Source organism: Eurosta solidaginis, chromosome 3, assembly GCF_040869045.1.
Source record: "Eurosta solidaginis isolate ZX-2024a chromosome 3, ASM4086904v1, whole genome shotgun sequence".
Lineage (NCBI taxonomy): Eukaryota > Metazoa > Arthropoda > Insecta > Diptera > Tephritidae > Eurosta > Eurosta solidaginis.
In genome coordinates this window covers 77872525-77898804 of record NC_090321.1, presented here as the reverse complement: position 1 = coordinate 77898804, position 26280 = coordinate 77872525, and the positions used below count along the sequence as shown (strand labels likewise).

The 26280-nt window shown below is 34.4% G+C and overlaps 1 protein-coding gene across 1 annotated transcript in view; it reads right to left on the bottom strand.

Moving 5' to 3' along the window:
* The window catches only part of Tmtc3 (Transmembrane O-mannosyltransferase targeting cadherins 3), a 150371-nt gene that overhangs the window by 44422 nt on the left and 79669 nt on the right, over window positions 1-26280 (bottom strand). The window lies entirely within an intron of this gene.

Below are 26280 nucleotides of genomic sequence, written 5' to 3'. Positions count from 1 at the left end.
TATAAGATATTGATAGTGACGTCCAAGGGGAAAGACATTTACATAAAAGTGATACGGTATTGACGCAAAAAACACCAAGGTCTCATCAGGAACAAAAGATCACATGGTTAATATAATCACCAAATACTTTATTATAACACCATAAATCTGCCTGAACCAATACATTTGATTCAGGGTCGCATTCCCTACTTTAATGTTGATCGATTGTTAATCGTGTACGGAATTTTAAATTACTTTGGGCTTTTTCTATGATTTAAGATCCCAGGAGACTCCTAATATAACATAAAAGTATAAGATATTGATATTGACGTCCAAGGGGGAAAGACATTTACATAAAAGTGACACGGTATTGACGCAAAAACACCAAGGCCTGATCAGGAACAAGGATCACATGGTTAATATAATCACCAAATACTTTAATATAACACTATAAATCTGCCTGAACCAATACATTGATTCAGGGTTGCATTCCCTACTTTAATGTTGATCGATTGTTAATCGTTTACGGAATTTTACATTACGTTGGGCTTTTTCTATGATTTCAGATCCCAGGAAACTCCTAATATAACATAAAAGTATAAGATATTGATAGTGACGTCCAAGGGGAAAGACATTTACATAAAAGTGATACGGTATTGACGCAAAAAACACCAAGGCCTGATCAGGAACAAGGATCACATGGTTAATATAATCACCAAATACTTTATTATAACACTATAAATCTGCCTGAACCAAGAAATTTGATTCAGGGTCGCACTCCCTACTTTAATGCTGATCGATTGTTAATCGTTTACGGAATTTTAAATTACTTTGGGGTTTTTCTATGATTTCAGATCCCAGGAAACTCCTAATATAACATAAAAGTATAAGATATTGATAGTGTCGTCCAAGGGGAAAGACATTTACATAAAAGTGATACGGTATTGACGCAAAAAACACCAAGGTCTCATCAGGAACAAGCATCACATGGTTAATATAATCACCAAATACTTTATTATAACACTATAAATCTCCCTGAACCAATACATTGATTCAGGGTTGCATTCCCTACTTTAATGTTGATCGATTGTTAATCGTTTACGGAATTTTAAATTACTTTGGACTTTTTCTTTGAATATAATTTTTCAGGTGCATTCAGCATATTAATGTTACACTAGTAACAAAATACATTACACATTTTTGTAATTTAAGGAAAAACGCTTTTAGCTAAGCATTCGTCGTCTTCCACCCAACTTAATATTGTTATGAATCGTTGCTTTGCTTTTATAATGTTAACTGTCCAAATTGTGTATTTAGATAATGAACAAAATTTACTGAATGGCGGGTACCACAGAACCATGATTGAGATGCACTTCTTTTGTAGGTTTCCCTTACCAAATTTATTTTATGGGGGTGCGGGAAGGGATAATGGCGTGATCGCAGTGACGCGCTAACCGGCATTCAAGATAGACGCATGTGAAGTGCTTTCGGGTATGTAATGCCCAGCCACATAGTTGGTGTTTGTAATTTTGTGTTAAATTATATTATTTTAATTTTTATTTTTTTGTCTTATTTGATGTTGCTTTTTTAGTTAAAGTCAAAAATGATTTACGAACAAGGACAGAGACGACTTGCATCTATGTTGAAAGAAGTGTTTCATGAATCTTCAGCGGAATCGTGTTCTGAATATGAATCTGATCACTGCAGTGAACATAATCGGCAATCGGGTACAGAACAGGAAGTAAGTGATCATGCCAATACCAGCGGGGGAAGTGAGAGCGAATGGGATGAGTCTGATGACAATATTCCGTTGTCAATTTTGGCAGTCCGTCGTCTTTCGTCTATTCAAGTTCATTCGCCTCATTTTACTTCCAAAGATGGCCAAAAGTGGTTCAAGGCTGCTCCTCGAGCAAATTTGCGAACTCGAACAGAAAATATAATTCACGCCCGTCCGGGAGTAACAGGCATAGCAAAAGAGGCTAAAATGGAAACTGAATGCTGGAACATTTTTATAACTGAAGAAATAAAGAGCATAATACTGGCATACATATACAAACCAAGAAATAATTAGTCGTCGAGAAAAGTGCAAAGATCCTAATAAATTATATTATATGAAAGAAACAACTATACCCGAACTAGATGCGTTTATTGGTTTACTGTATATTGCTGGTCTCAACAAATCAAGTCGCCAGACCATAAAAGATCTGTGGCGTACAGATGGCGCCGGTGTAGACATATTCCATGTCTATGCAACGATTTTACTTTTTGCAAAACTGTATTCGATTCGACGATAAATCTACCAGGGAAGAGCGAAAGAAACTGACAATATGGCTCATACCAGAAAGTTGTTTGAACTATTTGTTGATTGTTGTCAAAAAGCTTGTGTTCCTAATGAATACATGACTATAGATGAGATGCTTCTAGCGTTCAGGGGTCGATGCGGATTTCGTGTTTATATACCAAGTAAACCGGCCAAATATGGCATCAAAATACAAGCTCTTGTAGATGCTAAATCTTTTTATACTTTCAATTTGGAAGTTTACGCAGGAAAGCAGCCTATAGGTCCATATGCAGTTAGAAACAACCCGTTCGACGTACTGCAAAGACTAGTTCAGGCAATATCACAATCGAATAGCAATTTGACATTTGACAACTGGTTTACCAGTCACGAGTTGATGCTTCATCTGCTAGCTGAGCGCAGGCTTACCTCAACAGGAACTGTTCGTAAAAATAAAAGATGCATACCACCCGCACTGTTGAAGACTGGAAATAAACCAGGAAGTTCAATTTTTTGTTTCCAAAAAGACATTTCCATGGGGTCTTACGCTTCGGAAAAACAGAAAGTGGTCATAGTTATGACTACTCTGCACCACGATGACAAACTTGATAAAAGTACAGGACAAAAGAAAAACCAGAGATGATCACATTCTACAACTCAACAAAAGCAGGAGTAGATGTTGTTGACAAATTATGTGGTACATACAGCGTCTCACGAAACAGCAAACGCTGACCTATGACGATCTTTTATGGTGTACGACACAGCTGCTATAAATGCAAATATTATTTTATAGAGAAAATTTTTTATCAAAGCACTAAAATAACTGATTTCATCTGGAAGCTAGGTTTGGCTTTGATAAACGAACATCTACGAATGCAAAGAGATCAAAAAAAATCTCATCTCAGATTATGGAATCATCCACTTCCTCACCAAATAATGCTGGCCGCTACGTGAGATGTGCCGTTTGTCCAAACAAAAAAGATCGCAAAACTAAACATGAATTCGCTGGCTGTAAAAAGGCGATTTGTATGGAACATGCTTTTTTGTTTTGTAAAGATTGTACTGAATGTGACTCTAGTTCTTAAGATGATACGTTTAGTTTTAATGTTCAGATTTTATTTTTTCAGTTATTTTGTTTCATATATTTTGCATCTATTTAGTCTTAGAGAAGAAAATGTTTCTTTAATTATTATTTTTTAGCCTAAGAAGTATAGACTGTTTTGGTTCCAAAATTTTCATGATCTAATTTTCTCGTAATTGTTGAAGATTATTCGAGCTCGAGGCCAATACATATATATTGTTAAAACACGATTGCTTTATCAATATATATCATGATTTTATTGGTGTCGATATTTCGAGTTCATTCTGAACTCATTATCAAGACTGTAACTAAACATAAAAACATCAAAAATTAAAATCATAAAAAACATATAATAATGCGTAAGCACACTTCAGCAGTGTCACTGATCGACTGGTTTAACAATAATAAGAATATAATAATTTTCTCGTAATAATATAAATAAAAATATTTAATAACAAGCATTTGTTTTATATTTAAAATGTAATATAACATTTTTTATGTAAAGATTAATATACAAATAAATCCAGGCAATTTAGTATGGGGGTATGCCATGCCCGGCCACATACTCAATGTTTCATTTAGTCACCACATTCTCGCCGGGTTAAAGCGGTCTTCATTTTATTTAAGAAAACAAGTAAATATGTATGTAAGACTTTTTTCTGTCATAAATATTGTATAAGAATAAGTCGATTTTTCTCTTTTCCATACAACTGCAGTTATCTTCTAAACATGGCCTAGTATCGAAAAACAGGAGATGTTTTTAGGAAAACCCTTTTACATTCTTCAATTTGATATGCAGGGCAAGTGCACATGAAGTACTGATTCACATTTTTCAAGTTAAGCTGTTACAAAATAATGAATATCAAAAAAAAAATCAATAAGGATACGTGCGTTCAACACGCAACACCGGTCTACTATTACTCATATTATTTACAACAGTGTAGTGACCTCACAATTCTTTCTAGCTAATTGCTTGCGCTGCATTATTATTACTTGCATAGCCACAAAAACATTTGCTTACATTGGTTGCCTTTCAATGCACTAACGTATATTTTAATATGTTAAGTAATGAGGCGGAATTATGGAGATACTTTGTGGCAATAATCCATATCCTGCAATGAACCTGCGTATAAAATAAAATTCAGCCTAAGAAAATTACATACTAATGTGTCACTTATGTATTAATCTAATATACTTTTTTATTTTCTTTCAGGAGTAAATATATCTTTAAAAATTCATTTTTTACACCCCCATTTAAATTTTTTCCCGCAAAATCTTGGCGACGAAAGTGACGAGCATGGCGAAAGGTTTCACCAGCAAATGAAAATGATTAAAAGTCGGTATAAAGGATTTACATTCTTCTTTTACATTATTTAATTTGATATACAGGGGGTGTGCACATGAAGTACTGATTCACGTTTTTCAAGTTAAGCTGTTACAAAATAATAAATATCTAAAAAAAATCAATAAGGATGCAACACCGGTCTACTATTACTCATATTATTTACAACAGTGTAGGGACCTCACAATTCTTTGTAGCTAATTGCTTGTGCTGCAATATTATTATTTGCATAGCCACAAAAACATTTTCTTACATTGGTTGCCTTTCAATGCACTAGCGTACATTTTAATATGTTAAGTAATGAGGCGGAATTATGGAGATACTTTGTGGCAATAATCCATATCCTGCAATGAACCTGCGTATAAAATAAATTCAGCCTAAGAAAATTATATACTAATGTGTCACTTACGTATTAATCTAATATACTTTTTTATTTTCTTTCAGGAGTAAATATATCTTTAAAAATTCATTTTTTACACTCCCATTTAAATTTTTTCCCGCAAGATCTTGGCGACGAAAGTGACGAGCATGGCGAAAGGTTTCACCAGCAAATGAAAATGATTGAAAGTCGGTATAAAGGATTTACATTCTTCTTTTACATTATTTAATTTGATATACAGGGGGTGTGCACATGAAGTACTGATTCACGTTTTTCAAGTTAAGCTGTTACAAAATAATAAATAATTAAAAAAATATCAATAAGGATGCAACACCGGTCTACTATTACTCATATTATTTACATCAGTGTAGGGACCTCACAATTCTTTCTAGCTAATTGCTTGCGCTACATTATTATTACTTGCATAGCCACAAAAACATTTGCTTACATTGGTTGCCTTTCAATGCACTAACGTACATTTTAATATGTTAAGTAATGAGGCGGAATTATGGAGATACTTTGTGGCAATAATCCATCATATCCTGCAATGAACCTGCATATGTGGCATCAACCACCTTTTCCACAGCAGGCACCTGTCAAAACACGCCTCTATCTTTAATTGATGATGATATTGTAACGTGACTGTGCTCAGAGCACCGAAACACTGAAATCAAGTTCAAAGTAAAATTGTCGCCATTTTTTGCCATTAGTTGGGATGAATCTACCGACATCGCTAATTGTGCACAGTTAATAGTTTATGTTCGTTACATCGGCCAAGATAGCGTTGAAGAAGAGATTTTGTACTCCCACGCCTTGGCAGCAGGTACTACATCTGAAGATATATTTAATTCAATATCAAGTTTTGTTGAAAAAAATGATTTGGATTGGAATAAGCTAATTGGACTTTGCACAGATGGCGCACCTGCAATGATGGGTGTCAGATCGGGCTTGGCTACAAAGCTGAAGGAAAAAATGCCACAATGGTTAGTACACATTGTGTTATACATAGGCAAGCTTTGGCTTCTAAAACATTACCACAGACATTACGCCGGACTTTGGATTCGGCTAAAAAAATTGTAAATTACATTAAGAGCAGCGCTTTGAACAGTCGTTTATTTACATTACTTTGCGAGGATCTCGATTCTGATCACAAAGTTCTTCTGTTCCATACAGAGGTACGCTGGTTGTCAAAGGGAAACATGTTATCTCGCCTTTATGAATTAAAAGAAGAGGTAATTAATTTTCTTGAGTTCAAAGAAAAATATGATTTTCTTACAATGTTTAAAGAAGACACATTTCAATGGAGGTTGGCTTATTTAACTGATATATTTAGCGCCTTGAATGAGCTAAACTTGAAACTTCAGGGCAGGAACCGCACTTTAATAAGCAATTATGACTGCATTCAGGGGTTCATCGCAAAGCTTCAACTGTGGAATCAAAAATTGTCTTCTGAAAATGTCATTAATTTTTCTCGGCTATTCGAAACAATAACAAATAACAAGCTGGATGCAAATTTGAAAGGTGACATAAAAACCCATCTGCAAGCGCTGGAAGACGAATTTCACCGTTACTATCGAGATATGGATTCAGAGTCACCAATATGGCACATGACAAGAAATCCATTTGTTGTGGATGCGTTGCAATTACCAGAAGATGTTCAGGAAGAATTTCTAGAAATGAAGGCAGATTCGTCTTTGAGGGACGGCTTCCATCTTTTGACATTGGAGAAATTTTGGATCAAAACATTGCCTGTTAATTCGAAACTTGCATCTCTTGCTTTACGAGTTCTAGTTCCTTTCTCGTCAACTTATTTATGTGAACTATGCTTTTCTGCTTTAGTTTTAATTAAAACTAAACATCGAAATCATCTTGAAGTCGAAAGCGATCTGATAACAGCTCTGGCAAAAACCGAACCTAGAATAAACCAACTGGTGCAGAACATGCAGTCTCAAGTGTCACATTAGTACCTATTCTCAATTTAAAAAATTGTTTATTATTTTAATTAAAACTTTTAAAGTGGTGTATTCAATGGAATGAAAATAAAAGGCTTTAAATATGTAATGTGAGTTTTTTTGTATTTATTGAAAAGTAGGGGGGCGTGAGAATATTATCAGCCCAATTCTAAACGAAAATTCCGTGCGAGTTTTCTCCCTTCTCCCATTCCTCGTATTCTAAATAAAAATTCCTTGTGAGTTTTTTCACTTCTCCCTTTCCTCCTATTCTGAACAATGTTCGAAAAAGCGGAAACCGGTTATGGGAGAAAAGTAGGTATTACACCGAAAGAAAAGTCTCATGTAAAATTAACATTTCTGCATTATCAATTCCACATTTCGGCGAAAAATGTCTTCTTAACGTTGAAAATGATAGAATCAGCAGGTTTCACGTTAAATTGATATGATAACTATTAAATCAACATTGTCATGTATTACATTGTCATATCAATTTCTCATGTTAATAATGCATTTTACCATTTAACATTTAAAATGATCAAAGTAACAGCTTTCACGTCAAATTGATATGATAACTATTAAATCAACATTGTCATGTATTACATTGTCATATCAATTTCTCATGTTAATAAAACATTTCACCATTTAACATTGAAAATTATCAAAGTAACAGCTTTCACGTCAAATTGATATGAAAACTGTTAAATCAGTCTTTCATGTTAATAAAACATTTCACCATCTAACATTGAAAATTATCAAAGTAACAGCTTTCACGTCAAATTGATATGAAAACTGTTAAATCAGTCTTTTATGTTAATAAAACATTTCACCATCTAACATTGAAAATTATCAAAGTAACAGCTTTCACGTCAAATTGATATGAAAACTGTTAAATCAGTCTTTCATGTTAATAAAACATTTCACAGAATATTTATTAAAAAACGTTCTATAGAAAATCGAATTAAATCGTTTTGTACGTTGTGTATAAGTATAAATATATATAAGTGAGTATTGATTAAAGAACAAGACATTAAATAAAAGTGTAAATGAGTGATAATTGCTTGCTACTTGGCGAAAACGTTTCGCTGGCAATGAATAACGCTGGGCAGAGGAATTCTTTCTAGAAGAAAGACTTCTGCAAATTTTTGAAAATACAGAGATTGTGACGCAAGGTGCTCCGTGTGGAAATTTACAACTAGTAAGAAGTGATTTTTATAAACAACTTCTTTTTTATATGGTTAATTTGAAGACCATCCATTGAAAATGCTATGCAATGTATGGAGCATAGAGCAGAGCCGTAGCCTAATACAGTGATAGCATTCCTTAGGCTATGAACTACGTCGCGTTTTAGAGCGGGGCAAACAGCAGAAAAAATACAGAGCCTATAAAGTTCTATCCCTTTTTTGTGCTACGGCTCTGCTCCTAACTCTGTTCATGTTCAGAGCCGGAGCAGTAGCAGGGCATATTTTTCGTTGGTACTGCTGCTCTGGAGTACCTTAAAGCTGTAATGACGTTGACTAATCTAAATGCATACCATGATATTTTCTGCCTAGGCTGTCCAAACTCAATCAGGAGAGGACCAGCGTTTAAAAAACTTATTGAAAGAGATGAATGTAGAAGCCGCTTACGACAAGTTTTATGGTAATGGTTTATCTTATTTATATTAAAAATCTTTTGTAACTAATCATGTTTAAACTGACCCAAATAAAGCTTATGGAATCACATATGACCGGTTAAAGTACATAAACTGTGACGACTTGGCGTTGGCATTCCCAGGCAACGAAAATATAGGTTATAGAGCAGAACTTAGGGAAAAAATTGGGCTTTGGAAACACAAGAACGTAATATATTTTTCTATAAAGTTTTAAATAGTATATTGTGTTTTAATATTAACAATTTTCTGTTTTAGTTTCCAGAAGAATCTCTTTCGACTCTTAGTATGAACTCAAATGTACAAAATTGGCTTGAAAATCAGCCTCTCCACTCACCAGCTAGCAATTCCAATTCGGTGAAAGTTACGGTAAGGGTTGATTGGAAGCTGTGGATACTCTTTAAACTTCATTTTCTTGCAGAATGTAACTGACATGGTGAAAAACTCAAAAAGCGGCCAATCTCTACTAAGCTTGTATATAATGAAGAAAAAGTTGGATATGTATGATAGAAAAAGATTGCTTAACATTATTGTGGAAAACTTCAAATTAGTCAACTTTAAGGGGACGACGTATAAAAAGGGCTATTTTTTAACAAAAACTACTGAAGAAGTCATTGAACTATATGAAATAAAAGAAATTGTTATTAGTGTCAATAATGAGGCTTACTTTCTGGTCTATAAACATGAAATTATTGGATTCTTAGAGCACTATCAATCGTACAAAGTTGGTTGTAAAAAGAATGTTATTGAATTAAAAAATGTTGAATTTTTTACAAGTCCACCTATTCATTTGTACTACATTAACGAAGGAACTCCTGTCATTAGAAATAAGATTTTTTAGTTCCTGTTTATTCATTAAAAAAATATGTAAACAAGTGCCTATTTATTATAAAAAAATAAATTTTATTGAATTGAAAAATAATAATAAATATACTAAAAATAATTTTAATTTGATGTGATCTTCATTTCAAATCAACAGTTTTTAATGTATATTTAACGTTACTTTCACGTAAGTATAATTTCCAATTAACATTTTTAAAATGTTGTTTCAACGTTGCTCTACGTGAGTATTACATAAATATCATGTTAATTATGCATGAGTATCATATCAATAATACATTATCGTCATGTTAATTGTACGTGTTTCATGTACATATACATAAATATCATGTTAATTATACATGAGTATCATATCAATAATACATGATCGTCATGTTAATTGTACGTGTTTCATGTACATATATATAAATATCATGTTAATTATACATGAGTATCATATCAATAGCCGTGTTTTTTAACACGCGTATATCCGTTTACGCTTAAACTTTATATTGACTGCTAAGAGACAAACTATAAATACACCTCTGAAATTGCTGCGCATAAATTTTGTCCTACTAAATTTCAATACGCATTATACTCAGATGTAACTGAAATATGTGTCTTTGTTTCACCCTGTACACTAATTCTATGTATTATATGTGTGTCCACAATTCATCGCAACTGATTCAGCTATATGTTATACCCTATGGCCATCAGAGCGTTGCGTCTCCGCTTTTCGCTACACCCTGTTGCTGTAGCTAGTTGTTTTACCACAGCCGCTAGATGGGTCTCCTAAGCATTATCTAAGCGAAGATAGGCGTTTTTTAACACGCGCAAACGAAACGTATACGCGCGTGTTAAAAAACACGGCTAATAATACATGATCGTCATGTTAATTGTACGTGTTTCATGTACATATACATAAATATCATGTTAATTATACATGAGTATCATATCAATAATACATGATCGTCATGTTAATTGTACGTGTTTCATACACATAAATTTCACGTAAAAATGATAGAGTCGAAATGATAAAATTAACATTTTTTCATTTCAGTTGAGAATTGTAAACAAAAAATGTTAACTTTACGTGGTTTTTAGTATTTTTTTGGTTCAGTGTATGAATGTGAGGGAGAGGGAGATTTCTCTGCCATTTCATAGGAGTTTTTTCACTTGTTAAATTAAAGGGAATGCATCAAAATAGTTAAAGGAAATTGGTTATTTTAAGAAAGAACACTTATTTGTACAAATTTGTGCTAAAAGGTGTATTTATATTCTACCACAATATTCTCACTTCTAATACAACAACAACTACAACCACAATATTCTTTATTTTAAGTTGAAAAGTATATCATAAGCAACGGTAGAGCTCTTGGTATACAAATTTGATGCAGCCATCCAGAAATTGCGCAAGGATTTTTTAATAAGGCTTTAATAGATTTTGGCATATGATGAAGGACGAATTCAACTCAACTTGGCCGCCAGAAAATTGCTTTGCTGAATGAAAGCAGGCAACTCCGGCAGATTTGTGTTATGCGGCCGTCTTCTTCTTATGTTCCGCTGTTGATGTTGCTGTGGCACCAATTCATTACTCATTTCAGTGAATACCACATGAAATGCAATAAATACTGTGCAATGTTTATATTTTATTTCTTAATTTCCAACAAATTTGCAACAATAATTAAACTTTTCAATTTTTTAAACAAAATAAGAAATGTGCAACGAAATTTCAATTGACAAAACAGCTGACTTCGAAAATTCGAAATTCCTATTCCCCAATTATTGTTCTCCCTAGGAGAACAGAATTGGAGGAATTTTTCCGCGGGAATAAAAAAATCCGCGAGAACAAAATTCCGCGAGAATATTTAGAATTGGTCTGTATTATTTGTCAGGGGAGCCTCAACGAAAAAAAGGTTGGGAAACACTGGTGTAAATTGTGTAAGACAGTAAGTTGTTTTAGAAAAGCAAGTTTTCTAGTCAATAAAAAAAAGAAATAGTAAACTAAATTATTTGAACCGTAAATGTGCAAGTTGTATATCAATTATTGGGCAGCAGATATTATTACGAAAAAGTTGAATAATCAAGTCTCAAAAAGCACAGAATTGGAACTAAATTGTCTAGAAAAATCAAAAACCCATTCAAGTGACTGTTAGTTCGGCTTCTTCATCAAATGAAACAAAAGAAGAGTATTTAATATCTGCGAAAGTTATGCCTCAAATAAGTACTGATTTTGGACTGTCAACCTACATTTGGTATTGCTCGGTCGCTGCATATGTCAACAAGAAAAAGAAAACTAATCGATCCAAACTTCAAAGAAAAGTTACAAATGTTAAATCATTCAGTTGATTCTCATTTCGATGTTAAAAAGTTCCAGTTTACTGTATCGAAAAAAGGAAAGGAATCTGTTGTTGAAGAACTTGTATTTTGCAAGAATGTCTCATCAAGGACATTAAAACAAACCGAGGAGTAGCTAATGTATACTTGAAATTGGATGCAGATAGTAGTGGGGGATTCCTTAAAATAACCTTCGATAAACGTTTATCTGAAAGTGAGCACTTGCTCATATTTTTGTGGTTTGCTGGGCACGCAGGATGCTGATCGCTATAACCTTTCGTTATCTACAATTTGCATTGCAATTCACCGAGTTACAATGTTTATAAGCTCCCTAAGTTTCTGTTCACGTACTTTTTTACATATTTTTCTCTATGAGAGGAAACAGCTGATAGTTGCGAGTATTGTGGCTGTTAGTAAGTTTCTGTTTGAAAAATACGAGGACAAAGCTAATGCCATTCAGCCAATTAGTGGTAACCGAAATGCTTTTAAATGTCAAGCCGATTCTGATAGTACTGGGATTTAACAATAGTATCAGAGAAAATTTACAAATCCAGTCTCGTAATTGGCCGATAGGTGTATCAACGCCGAGAAAAAAAATTTAACTGCAGCACGATTGTTATGAGTGCTATAACCACACGTACCGCGACCAAAAGAGGGCAAATGTTAACTATACGTTTAAGTATCACAACAAAACCAGGCATGCTTAACCAACGAAACGATATCATTTCGTTACGATAATCAACGTTAATAAACGAAACGAAGTCATTTCGTTTCGTTTATTAACGTTAAGATCGTCAAATTAACGAAATGATTTCGTTTCGTTTTCTGCCATATCAAAACGAAATCAAATCGTTTATGTTGATTATTAATTTCAAACTATGCTGGCAAAGCTGATTGATGGCGGAGTCATTAAAGGTGAAAGCATTATCCAAGCTGATTGCAACTTTTCTCATGAATTTTGACAGTACGAACATTTCTCAGAGTATTTTTGACATTACCACCAACGAATTACACAAACAAATTACATAGAGTTTGTGTGTGTATGTGCGCTCGTTGTTGCCACCTTACGGCTTCACCATGGCTATAGCATTGCCAGCACAATTCAAACATAAAGTATCACGTTTTCGTTAACGTTTTTAACGTTAACGAAAGCTTTTCGTTTCGGTTAAAAACGAGATACAATTTATCTTGATAATTTCTTTATCGATAATATTTCGAAGTGTTTCAACGGAAACGGTGGAAATTTTTTGATAAACGATTAGCTTAACGTTAAGGTGCATCCCTGAACAAAACTATGCGCGGTGCTGAGCCGTTTATTAATCCACATTGGATACTAGCCTAAACCCTTTCAATACTAACGGGACACATACGTTCCAATAAGTGCTTTTGTTTTACTAAATGCCAAATATTTCTTTGCATCGCTGTGTATTTTCTTCTCATCAGTTTTTTACGAGCTATACAATCAATTATGATCCGTATGAGCCGTTATGTTTTGTATTTCTGTGTACACATGTTTTGCAGTCGTAGTTAAATCGTAGCACATGCTAGGTCAGTAAGTGGAAAAATGACAATTATAGATCTACTGTGTGTCTGTGTGTGATTTATTGTGAAATTGGTGGAAACATGGACAGGTAATAAACAAATTGATCAATACGAAATGATGATGGTTGACGGTATATACATGGACATATGTATTGGCCCAAAATCAATCTTTGGGCAACATGGCTATTAATAATTGCATCAGCCGAGATCGGGTTTTCCTCCTGTCATCAAAACTTTATGTCACTGATCCAATAAAACCACCAGATGCTACTAAAACTTATTACATTGACTTTCAAATTGTAATTTTAAAAAATCTCGCACCGACTGCGTTTATCAATCGATTGATGAGGCTATGGCAAAATTCAAAGGAATGCCAACTTTGAAACAATACAACCACCCAATGAAACCCATCAAATGAGGAATTAAAATTTGGGAAAGACGCGATTCCATAACTGGGTATAGCTATGATAATGATATTTATTCTGGGAATACAGGTTCAATCAGAAGGTACTCTTGGAGAACGAGTTGTTAAACAATTGAGTGCAACTATATCGAGCCCAATGACAGTTAAATGCTGCGATCGGGTTTTTACTACCGTACATTTAGCACAGTCTTTGGAGTTATAGGAAGCCCGTGGCGTGTTATGTACACTTGTTGAACTCGTTCCTTCTTTTCTCATATTTTCAGGAAAAATGCCGCGCTATTTGAATGAAAATGATATGGAAAAGACGTTGGAGGAGATTTTCGGCATTCCCGATGATGGCTCAGTCGACGGATTCGAGTCTTATGAGGCAAAAGAGTTCAACGTGAATACAATACAACGGTTACTTGAATCAGATAATGATTCAAATAACCTTTTACAAAATTCTCCTGCTCATTTGAATTCTACCCCTAATTATAATTTATATCTTTCTATACTTTTTTTTGATTTTCATTTTTGATATTTAAAAAATATCATTCATTAAAAAAATAATTGTAATTTGTTAAATCAACTTTTAATATTAATAATAAAATATCAAGTAATCAACTAAGAGAGCTTTATAAACTTTAAACTTTATTTCGACAACTGGTTTACATCAGTAACTCTTCTTATTGCATTGAAGGAAATGGGCATATTTGCAATAGGTACTATACGTAAAATTCTGGTAAGCAGTTGCCAGTTGCTTTCAGATGCTGAACTCAAAAAACGGGGAAGACGATCTTTTGACGTGAGATGTAAAGCTAATTATAATCTAGTATGTAGAAAGTAGTTTGACAACAAATCAGTTTTGCTAGCATCTTTGTGGATAGACCACCAAACTGTTGATGTTCCAAGACCTGCTATTGTTGCTTCCTATAATAAAGGCATGGGAGGGGTTGACCTGGCTGATATGCTCATGGAGCTGTACAAGGTTACAGATAAAAACTTGGGATCGAAGGGTTAAAAAATATAAAGCAAGCGGCTCAGCGGCCGACAGCTAAGTTGAGGTCAGTTAGTTTTCGTTGAGCGCGCATTATAGTTCCACTTAATTTTTTTTTTATTACAAATAAATTTCGGTAATCAAACTAAAACCCCTTAATAATATCAAATGTATGAATATTATAAGTATGTAGTGCGAAATGTATAGATATATGAATTTAATTAAACAACTATTGCATTTTATGCCCCATTTTAACTTTGTAAAAGTAAACGAATTAACAAAATATAAATAAACTTACCCTATAATAAAACACAAAAATTTGCTAATAGCTGGTCAAGCTTAAAGTGAGATTCCGTAAAAGTAAATATAGTAATAAACAATCCTTAAAAAAATCAGCATTGAAAGGGTTACGGATATCGTCCCTGAATGGATTACTTTGAATGCGTTTCTTTCAATGCATTCTTGATGGTACAATATACATACACACATATCGACCACACAAGTATTCAAGTTAAACTGACCATATAATTACTTGAACTCAGCGGGAGTTCAACATCACATGTGCATGCCGACACACACGACACATATCTGTTTACATTTTTCTACCCATCACATTGACCAACACACTTATCGATCAGTCACGCTGATCAACATATTTGTATGTTGGTCATATTGACTGCCAAAATATTTATATGCATCTAAATACATGTGTCCATAAATAGGTCACCATAATAATATGCTGACTTTTCATATATGCATTATGAATGTATGTACTTGTTAGTTTGTAAGTATTAGTGTATATATTTGTATGTAAGAAATTTTTTATAACTGAGTAAATTGGAATGCCGAGGGATTTTTCAAAAAACCCCCTTAAATGGGATAAAAATGCAATTTTAGAATTAGAAACTAGAGACTTTGAAAAAGAACTAAATGGTTTAAGAAAACTATGGAAATTAATAGGTATGAATAGCGAACCGACATTCGAGATGTGAAAAACCCTACAAATAAGGAAGAAGAAATATGTGACCCAGTCTAAGAAAAGGTGGCTTATGGCTCAAAAAAAATTACTACTACTAAGAAACTGAAGAAATGCATTGTTTATATTTAACAGCTGTTTCTCGCAATTTCTTTTTTGAGTCATAAGCCACCTCTTCATAGACCGGGTCACATATATAGAATGATTAGGATGTGTGGCATTATCACAATACGCCTTACATACAGGGTATTTGTATTTATGTTAATGCCAGAACGAGTCTAGCTTGTAATACATTTTATGTACAACCAAATGAATTTCACTTTCGACACACGCAAATAACTCATAGCGGCATAGATAAGTTATATTGAACTCAGCGGATAGTCGTATCCGTTTACAGTTGTTTAATCCGTATGCGTCAAACTGACCAGCTCACGTATCAATCAGCATGACTGATCGACAGCGTCGGTTTATCAATGTGACTGCCAAAATATTACTACATAGTTCTATAATTAGGTAATAAGAATATTTGCTGACTTGGTATATAGAAATTAGAATGTAGTTACTTTTAGTATGTAAGTATTGTATGTAAAAATTGTAATAGTATTGTAAGACATTTTTACTATAAAAGAGAAAGAATTTGATAATAAAAATTAATCAGATTTCTACGCTGAACACAAGCGCCTCCCGAATCTTTTTCGTTTTTATTTGGTTAAATATTATGTGGCGATCCTGCCAGCTTAGATTAAAATCTGCAAAACTGCTAAAAATAATCTAGCTGAACAGAGATCCTGCCAAGTTTTTTTTTTCCTCAAAGTCAAAATTAACTAATGGCCACAGGCCACAATTTTGAGCAGAAACCTCGCACACGTATTCACAAATAAGCAAACTACCAATGGTCGCAGGACACAACTAGAAGCAGATATTTTGGGAAGATACAGCTGAAGATGGGCAACAAATCGCATAAATATGCAAATTCCCAACTGACAGCAGCAATTAAATAAGGATATGACTGGCAGCGTAATACATGCGTAGGAGAAGAGGAATAGAATAGAAAGGCGCGCATGGCAGCATAATAGAGTGGAATAGACATTTCGGGTCCAAAAGGAGGTACACCAATACGGATAATTATTAAAACCAACAATCCCAATCCTGACCGGCAACACGACTGGCGGCTACTATATTTAACTAAGTATACTTAAATGCAGAATAAATTGGGCGGCCTTGGGAACGCTTACCCATGGGCAACAATTTTATTTTTGCTTAGGCATTTGTTTCTCATTTCATTAGGAATCATTTAATTAATCTGCCTGCTCTGTTAAAATTTAAAAGAAAAATGTGAAAAAAGAAGAAATATCCAGAAAAGTACACTGTCTTAGAAAAAAAAATTTAATTCAAATCTTCAAAATATAAAGGATAAAATAATCTGCCAAATTTTATTAAATATATGTACACAGTTTCAGTTATTTCCTTTGTTATGAATGAAATAACCACAGAGGAGGAATTTCATAAAATGTTTGAAAAGTGTGAAACACACAATAAAAAGTTTTATAAAAATCTCAGAAAAAATTTTAAAAGGTAAATCTGAAAAGCAAGGTCCGAAACCGATCACTATAGAAGAGTATCGGCGAAGGAACAAGTTACATAAAACGGAGGAAATTCCATTTATTTGGTTAAATATTACACCCAGAGAAAAAACGCGTTGTAGAAATAACTATGAAAATATTCAATTTAAATATGCTCAAATCTAATATGAAAAACCTAAATATGAATATTTTACACCTTGATTTTACTAAAAATATAGTTAATCAACGGATTTACTATGAAAAATATTGATTTTAAATGTGACACACGTTGACTTGAATACAAATATAGTTGATCAACAAATAAGAATCTAGCAACGTTAAATTCACAAAAATAAATTTCAATATAACTAATTTACATATTTAGTTCAACGTTGCAGCATATTTATTTTAACTATGGTCGTAGTCATCCAGTATTTATTATATGTACATACATACATTCATACATACGTTCATACATACATTTATTTATATATTAACTATGGGCCATCTGCACCGCGATTCATACATATGTACATAACTTCACCGCAATTGGTTCAGTGTTGCCAAGATACCAACGTGTTTATACCAAAGTAGGGCATACTTTGCGGCTGCATGCTGCAACGAATTAATACTCAAATGACCACGCAAATTGAATTTTTCTTCTAAAATTTAGTGTTTATAATAAAATGTCTCTTTTTATCTCAATAAAAACCAATAAAATAAACCAAACCAATAATAATAATATTTTTACAAATAAGTACCACTAATATGATTTGAACCCTGGCACTGCATTTGTGATCTGCTCAGAACCCGATACCAAATTAGCGACTTATTTTTAGAGACTAGTGACGTCAGAATGCTAAGTGAATACCATATAGTCTCAAAATGGGATTTCACTAGTTTATTTTATATTGAAACTAGCAGACCAGGCAGACGTTGTTCTGCCCTAAATTTGGTCTATCTGCATACATCTTAATAAGCTCTTTCCGTCTAACTCTGCCTCCCCCCTCTTAAATTTTTCTTAATCTTTTATTCACTCCTCCCTCCGTCTTTTTCGATTCATCTATCACTATTTCATCTCACTCTATCTCTTTCTCAGTCTCCTTCTCCTACCCACTTTTCTCTTCTCTCAAGTTCTTCTCGTTCTCCTTCATCTCTCATTGCCAGTTCCAGAGGGTGGTCCTAATCCCAGTCCCAGGCCGTGTCTGGTCTAGTTCCCGGAAAAAAGGATCGTAAATACTAATACAGGCAAATTAATACACCAAATTTCAGGCAAATCGCATGCTTATTTATCAGTTTTGCCAGATTGATGCTACTAAATCGAATATTACAATGGAAATTACTTTAAAGCTCTCAGCAATAGCTTTCATTTGATATCCATAATACACACACATTGTACAGGTATCCGGGTCGACGTTTTGGCCTATATCTCAAGACCCTTGTCACTCACGATATAAAAATTACTCTGTACTAAAGCACACATCAACAGCTTTCATTTGCTATCCATATTACACACACCTTCTAGGGGTATCCGGGTCCACGTTTTGGCCTATATCTCGAGACCCTAGTCACACAGCGATATAAAAATTACTCTGTACTAAAGCACTCATCAGCAGCTTTCATTTGATATCCATATTGTATAAACACATTCTAGGGGCACCCGCGTCCACTTTTTGTCCTCTTTCTCGAGACCCTAGTCACCAATATGTATCCTGGTCCACTTCCCGGAAGAAAAATTATCCGACATTTTATTCTAGATATAACGCTACCTACATACCAAATTTCAGGCAAATCGAGCCATATATACGACAGTTTAGAATAAATCGGTCCCTGGTCCACTTCCCGAAAAAAAAAAAACTTTTCACAAGCACTCTCCGGGTTCCTATTAAGTTATCCTAAAAATTTCATGGCAATCTTTCTATCCGTTCTCGAGTTATAGAGTGACAATCAAAATGTACACTTCTTTTTATATATATAGATATTTAAAAAGTGAGCATTCTAACATCGTTTTATTTTTCTAAGATATGCAATTATAATAAAAAATTCCACAAAAACAATTGTTTATAAAAAATTCCTACAATGTGCATAAAATGTATAATATACACGCATTATGAAATGATATTTGAAAGTAGTGCTGTTATCAAAAATGAACCAGGTTCTCAAAGATTTTAGTTTTTGAACATTGGCAACCATAGGATGTCATTGGCGTGGATAACTGTAAAATTGCCAATTATCAGAAGTTTTGTGTACTTTGAGTGAATAAGGCGTGCGATCGAATATCAAAAATTAAATTACATTATTGGTAAGAAAATAATAGGGGGACTCATGATAGCATATAAACTTATAAGGTGCAAAATTATATCCATTTACACACGCTGTTATATGAACGCACCTAGTAATACTCTTGATAAACTTGATTGTTTATCAGCTGTATTATTGCCGAACAACATTTTTTGATTGTTATACAAATTAAAAAATGCCAAGACTAAGTGAAAAATCAAAACTAAAACGCCTTTACTTGCTGATGTTGGAGATTTTTGATGAAAATGCCTGCTGTAATGTCTGCAAGGTTGCATTCCTTTGAGTTTACCGCGTTTACACAATGAAATGTGCGCGTAAATTTATGCAAATTGTGTAAATGATTTTTCATACAAAATTTGACAGCTCGTGCGTAAACTAGATAAATTTATACGTTTACACACTTTATAAGGCATTTATACGGTTACATGAGTCCCCCTAATAATCTTAAATTGCGTGTAAAACGTGTATGGGCAGACATCATACACTTTAATATGCACATACATAAATTAGATGTAATTAAACATACGTATGTAAGTATGTAAGTTACGTTCCTTCGGATTAAGGGAACAAAAAAAATATATTTTTAGTCGGACAGCATGTCCGCATTTATTGAAGTCCAGTATAAACTTAAAACTAGTGATTACAAGTAATTGGTTTTTATAGTTATAAATTGCTCAATCAACAAAAATACTTAATATTAAATTGTTCATTTAAGAATGTTTTTTATTTCATGTAGCAGACGCAATAGTTAAAGTGCTTTGCAATCATTTCCTGTTTACCAGGTTTTGGCTATTACTGTTGATGCGACGATTATTGACTTTGGTCAAAATCGGTGCATGTGCTAAATCAGCAATTATTGCGTAAAAATTAATAAAGCTTGTGTTAACTAATTGGAACGCGATTTCCTGTTTATTAGTTTTAGCTATTGTTGATGCGGCGATTATTGACTTTAGTCAAAAATCGGTACAAGTGTCAAGTCAGCTATTGTTGGGTGAAAATTAACAAAGCTCGTGTTAACTCTTCCCCTCTTAAGTCGATTGCCCTCAATCGGCACAAATTTTACAAAAAAAAAATAAAATAAAAATCATATAGTAACTTGCAAATATGGGTTTTTAGGTACGTCTGCTACACGTTCCGTAGTTACGTGGAACTTTTTTTTATTTTTATTGTAGAAACTTAGAGTGGCCATAACGATAATGGTAATAATTATTATGTTGGTATTTATGCTAATTACATGTTTTGTTATATTATCTTTTACTAGCAACTGAATGTCGCTTTTATGCTCTAGATGGCTTACATATAAAGTCTCAAGTTTTAGATTTAGATTTGTTTCGTTACTATCTTTGATATTGGTTATTAAGTTCGGTAGAACAAATGTATCGTAACTTCTTAGGTTTAGAATGATGTAGGTTATGTTGTATATTACAATTTTACAGTTTTCAAATTTTATTAGGAATGTGCCTTTTTGCATGAATTTTAGTTTATTGCAATCGTGAGATATATTTCCATTAAAGTGTTTTAGTATTAATATTCCTGGTTCAATTTCTACAACTGCGGGTTTCGTTAAATATTTCAATTTACATTGAGCTTCCCTGAATTCTAAAATGTTAATAAGACATTCGTCATTTTTCTTGATCAAATTTTTCTCAAAGTTATTTTTTACATCTGAACTGTATTTATCATTTTTATCATCCATGAGTACTTCATACTCATTTAGTACAATTGACTTGTTTGAGGCGTTGGGAAGGGGTTCGAATCTTATTTTGGATAGGATGTTTTGGGAATAGGTGTAGCTTGTATTTGAGGTTTTGGTGGATTACGCTCGTATTTATTTTCTTTGCATGTAACGCACGATTTGATAATTTTTTTAATTTTATTTGTCATTCCAGGAAAGTAATACCTTTCCAGAATTTGTGTTTTATTTTCTTTACTATTCCTGTGGGCTCTATTATGTGTTCTAATAATAATTTCGTCCTGCTCTTTTTCATCTGTTACGTTCTGAACCTCTACCTGTGTAAACCTGATGCGATATTTGCTGAAATGAATTGGGTATAATTCCTGTATTTTTGCCATTATGGGTTCATCCGTTTTAATGCAGTTTATTACTGATGGGTTGAGGTATCTCTTGAGGATTGAGATAAGCGTTTGATGGGAGAATTCTGGTTCTTTAATTATATGCTGATGGTATGTTGGGAATATTATTTTAAATTGGTAAGAGGAAACTTCGTCGTTTTTAAGAAATATTTGATTTTTGAAAGCGTTAATAGGTACTTCGACACTATATATCAGATTATGAGATGAACTGTCATCTGAATTTGTTGCCATAGACAAAGTGTTAACCTGTGCTTCATTATGGGGTATTCTTGATAGGGCGTCGGCCACTACATTTTGTTTGCCTGGCTTATAAAATAGCTCGTAAGAGTATTCCTCGAGAGCTGCCTTCCATCTTTTCATTTTTGAGTTGTTATTTTTATTGCTAAGTGCATATGTGAGCGGCTGGTGGTCGGTAAAAATTTCCACCTTGGCCGATCCATACAAAAAATTTCTAAATGAGTTTAAGGCCCAGATTATGGCTAACATTTCTTTCTCGTTAGCTGCGTAATGTTCCTCCGCCTTACTTAAGGTTCTTGAAATGAAAGCCAATGGCTTAGAATCTTGGGATAGAACGGCTCCAAGAGCAAATTTGGAGGCGTCTGTTACTAGCTGAAAGCTTTTATTGTAATCGGGATATGCAAGTACGATATCCTCGGAGGTAAGCGAGAGTTTTATATTGTTGAAGGCTCTTATGGCATCTTCATTCAAACTTATATTGACTTTCGAAGATTTATTTTTGGATATTCTGCCTTCTTCCCCTCTTAGAAGAGATGTTAGGGGTTTTGCTAACTTTGCGTAGTCTTTTATGAATCTACGATAATATCCTGACATGCCAAGGAAACTTCGAAGCTCTTTTAAAGTTGTGGGTTGCGGAAAATTTGCAATTGCTTCGACCTTCGCGGGATTTGTTCTAATACCGTTTGGAGATATAACATATCCCAGGAACTCAACTTCTTTCTTAAAAAAATTACACTTGTCCAACTGGACTTTCATATTGGCCTCTTCTAGGGTTGCAAATATTTTCCTAATGTGATTGAGGTGTTCATCCTCAGTTTTACTGAAAATGATTATGTCATCGATATAGACGTAGCAGTACTTTGCTATATGCTCGCGAAGTATGTCGTCTAAGGCTCGTTGGAAAATAGCGGGAGCGTTTTTAAGTCCGAACGGCAAACGAGTAAATTCGTATTTGCCACCTTTTATTGAGAATGCGGTTTTTTCGATGTCAGATTCCTTTAGAGGAATCTGGTGAAATCCGCTTTTCAAGTCTAAAACGGAGAAAAATTTACTTTCTCCAAGGTTTGAAATTACTTCCGATATTTCGGGTATAGGGTATTTATCAGCCATTGTAACTGAATTCAATTTTCTATAGTCTATGACCATGCGATACTGTTTATTACCTTCTAAGTCTGGTTTTTTAGGTACGATCCATACGGGTGAATTATACGGGGATCGGGATGGCCTTATGATACCATCATTCAGTAATTTCTTTACTTGTGATTCTATCTCGCCTTTTAGCGATGCTGGGTACGGATAGAATTTTGAATATACAGGGGAGTCAGTTTGTGTTCTGATCTGTCCCATAACCTTCGTAGTGTAAGTAAGCTTTTCGTCCGGTTCGGAGAAAAGATTGGGATATGTATTCACAATATCCTTCATACTATTTATTTGTCTGGGAGATAAGCCCTCCTCTTTTATATTTATTGCGTTGACGTTGTGCGAAGCCTGCTGCTTAAGTCTGACCATACGGCCATTTTTTAAAACCATTTTGTTTTCTGCGGTATATATTACTGCTCCTAGTGCCCTAAGTGTGTCGTTTCCCAAAATGGCATCGAATGATTTTAATAAGGGCAATAGGTAGAATTTAATTTTTTCCTCTGTGTTAAAGAGGTTCACATAAGTGTGTTCCGTTATCTTAACATCTCCTGCAATTGATTTTGCATGGAAAGGTTTTTTGTTTTGAATTCGCTTCTTTGCTAAATTCGGTTTTACGTAATTTTTGCTGGAGCCTGTGTCCAGCAGGAATTTTAGGATACTTCCGCTCTCCGTCTTTACTTCAATGTATGGAAGCGAAGAGCTAATTATCCTAAAAAATGGACATTATTGTATTCAGCGTCTTCATCTTCGACCTCGTCTTTGTATTGGTTATCTTCACTTGCCGTATCTATATGAAACGTCCTTTGGTTTTTGGTGGGTGGCTGGTTGTTGACCGATTGTGGAGGTCTTTTACCCTGAAACTGATTCTGAGGTGGTTTGTTCATATAATTAATGCGCCGTGAATGTATGCTCTGGTCTACTTCCATTGGCTCCGGTTTTGGTTGAGGTTTCGGTGGCCTTGGAGGAGTACTCGTAGCCTGAATTTGGTTGGAGAACTGTGGTTTGTCCTTCCATCTTGGTTGATTGGTTTGTGGCTCGTGAGCTAATTGTGGATAGAAAGACTGCTGTTGGGAGGGATACTTTCCCGAATTTGGATATCCTTTTTTAACATTTTGTGCATGATTTGTTCTGTAGTTTTGATTGTCTAATTTCATACATAGGTGAAGGGCCTGTGGAAGGTCAGCTGGTTCTCGGATGCCCAGTAACCGTGGTAAGTCCCCATTTAGACCCCTAATGAAAGTGTCAAGTGCCTTATCCCTATATGATTGCGTCATCATGCGCAGAGATTCGCCACTCATTTCCATACATCCTAATTTATTGAGAATTAACGAAAGGTATTTGTAAACCTGTTGGTAGAAGTCGGCAATGCTCCTGTTACCCTGCACTAGAGTGGTTAATTGATATTCCAAAGTGGAGATATCTCTCTTGTCTGCATAATGCATTGTTAGGCATTTTGTAATTGCCGACCAATCCAATGGCGTATTATACGATTCCAGTGCCGTATCAGCATTTCCCGTTATTTTATTCCTAATCACGCTAAGGATTCCGTAATACTTCGGAGTTCCCTTTAGTGGTTCGTAAATACTTAATATCCGATCTACACTTTTTTTCCATGAATTGAACTCACCAGGACGACCGGAAAAATCTTTTAGGCACTTAACCACGTCCGGAATTTTATCTAAATCTCCCAAGTTACCCCGATGCCTATCTTCAATTGTTTGGTCTATTGCCGAGCTGAGAAATGCGTTGGGATTGAGAGTGGCCTGTACTACACTTGGTCCTTGTTGTTGCAAAACATCTGTTGCAATATTAGTTATTAGGACCCTTAGGTCTTCTATGCTTAATTGTTGTCTATCATTTGATGCCTGAGGGGCGGTAGGATTTTGGGAAAGGACTTGAGGACGGATTAAGTTATTAGGGTTTGCCATTTCGATATTAATGATTACCACTACTTTTTATTTATTAATCCTTCTTTCTACTTAAATATGCTTTCCTTTCCTATTATTATATAAAACTAGCTGTATAAGCTTAATCTAAGTTTTAGGTATAGTAAAAAATTATGCTTTCCTTGCTCACCTTTGCTCGTAAATGTTGCAAATGTCGAAACTGATGAGGGTATGAAGATGCTGTTGTTGTTGCGAATAATTTTAGCAATCTCAAATGTTCCTTGCTCACCTTTGCTCGTAAGTGTTGCAGATGTCGAAACCGATGAGGTTATTAAGATGTTGTTGTTGCGAATAATTTTAGCAATCTCAAATGTTCGTTGCTCACCTTTGCTCGTAAATGTTGCAAATGCCGAAACTGATGAGGTTATTAAGATGTTGTGGTTGTTGCGAATAATTTTAGCAATCCCAAATGTGTTGCTGTCCTGCGCACGGATTTTATTCCACTTCTCCTATGCCGCTCTGGATATGTTGCTTTGCGTTTGGCCGTTCACTAGCGGTGCTATCGTAAGGTATGAACTTCTTTAATGCCGCTCTGGGTATGTTACTTTGCGTTTGGCCGTTCACTAGCGGTGCTATCGTAAGGTATGAACTTCTTTTATGCCGCTCTGGGTATGTTACTTTGCGTTTGGCCGTTCACTAGCGGTGCTATCGTGAATATTCCACAGCTTTTGCTTCCCTTGTTTTAGGGAGGTATTTATTATTTCTTTACTAAATAGATCACTATCACTGACACTTTTTAATATTTTGTTTTTTTTTTTATTTTTATATAGCTCGGGCTGGTACGTGGTACCACCGGTTCGTGTTGCACTACTGGGGGGCCGTCACTATAATCGCGAGTATCACTACCGCGAGTCCTTATTTTTATGGGACTTTTTTTCTTTTTTTCGACGCGAATCCTTACTTGTTCGTTTTCAGGATTTTTTTTCACGATTTTTGGCTCGGGCGCCAGTTACGTTCCTTCGGATTAAGGGAACAAAAAAAATATATTTTTAGTCGGACAGCATGTCCGCATTTATTGAAGTCCAGTATAAACTTAAAACTAGTGATTACAAGTAATTGGTTTTTATAGTTATAAATTGCTCAATCAACAAAAATACTTAATATTAAATTGTTCATTTAAGAATGTTTTTTATTTCATGTAGCAGACGCAATAGTTAAAGTGCTTTGCAATCATTTCCTGTTTACCAGGTTTTGGCTATTACTGTTGATGCGACGATTATTGACTTTGGTCAAAATCGGTGCATGTGCTAAATCAGCAATTATTGCG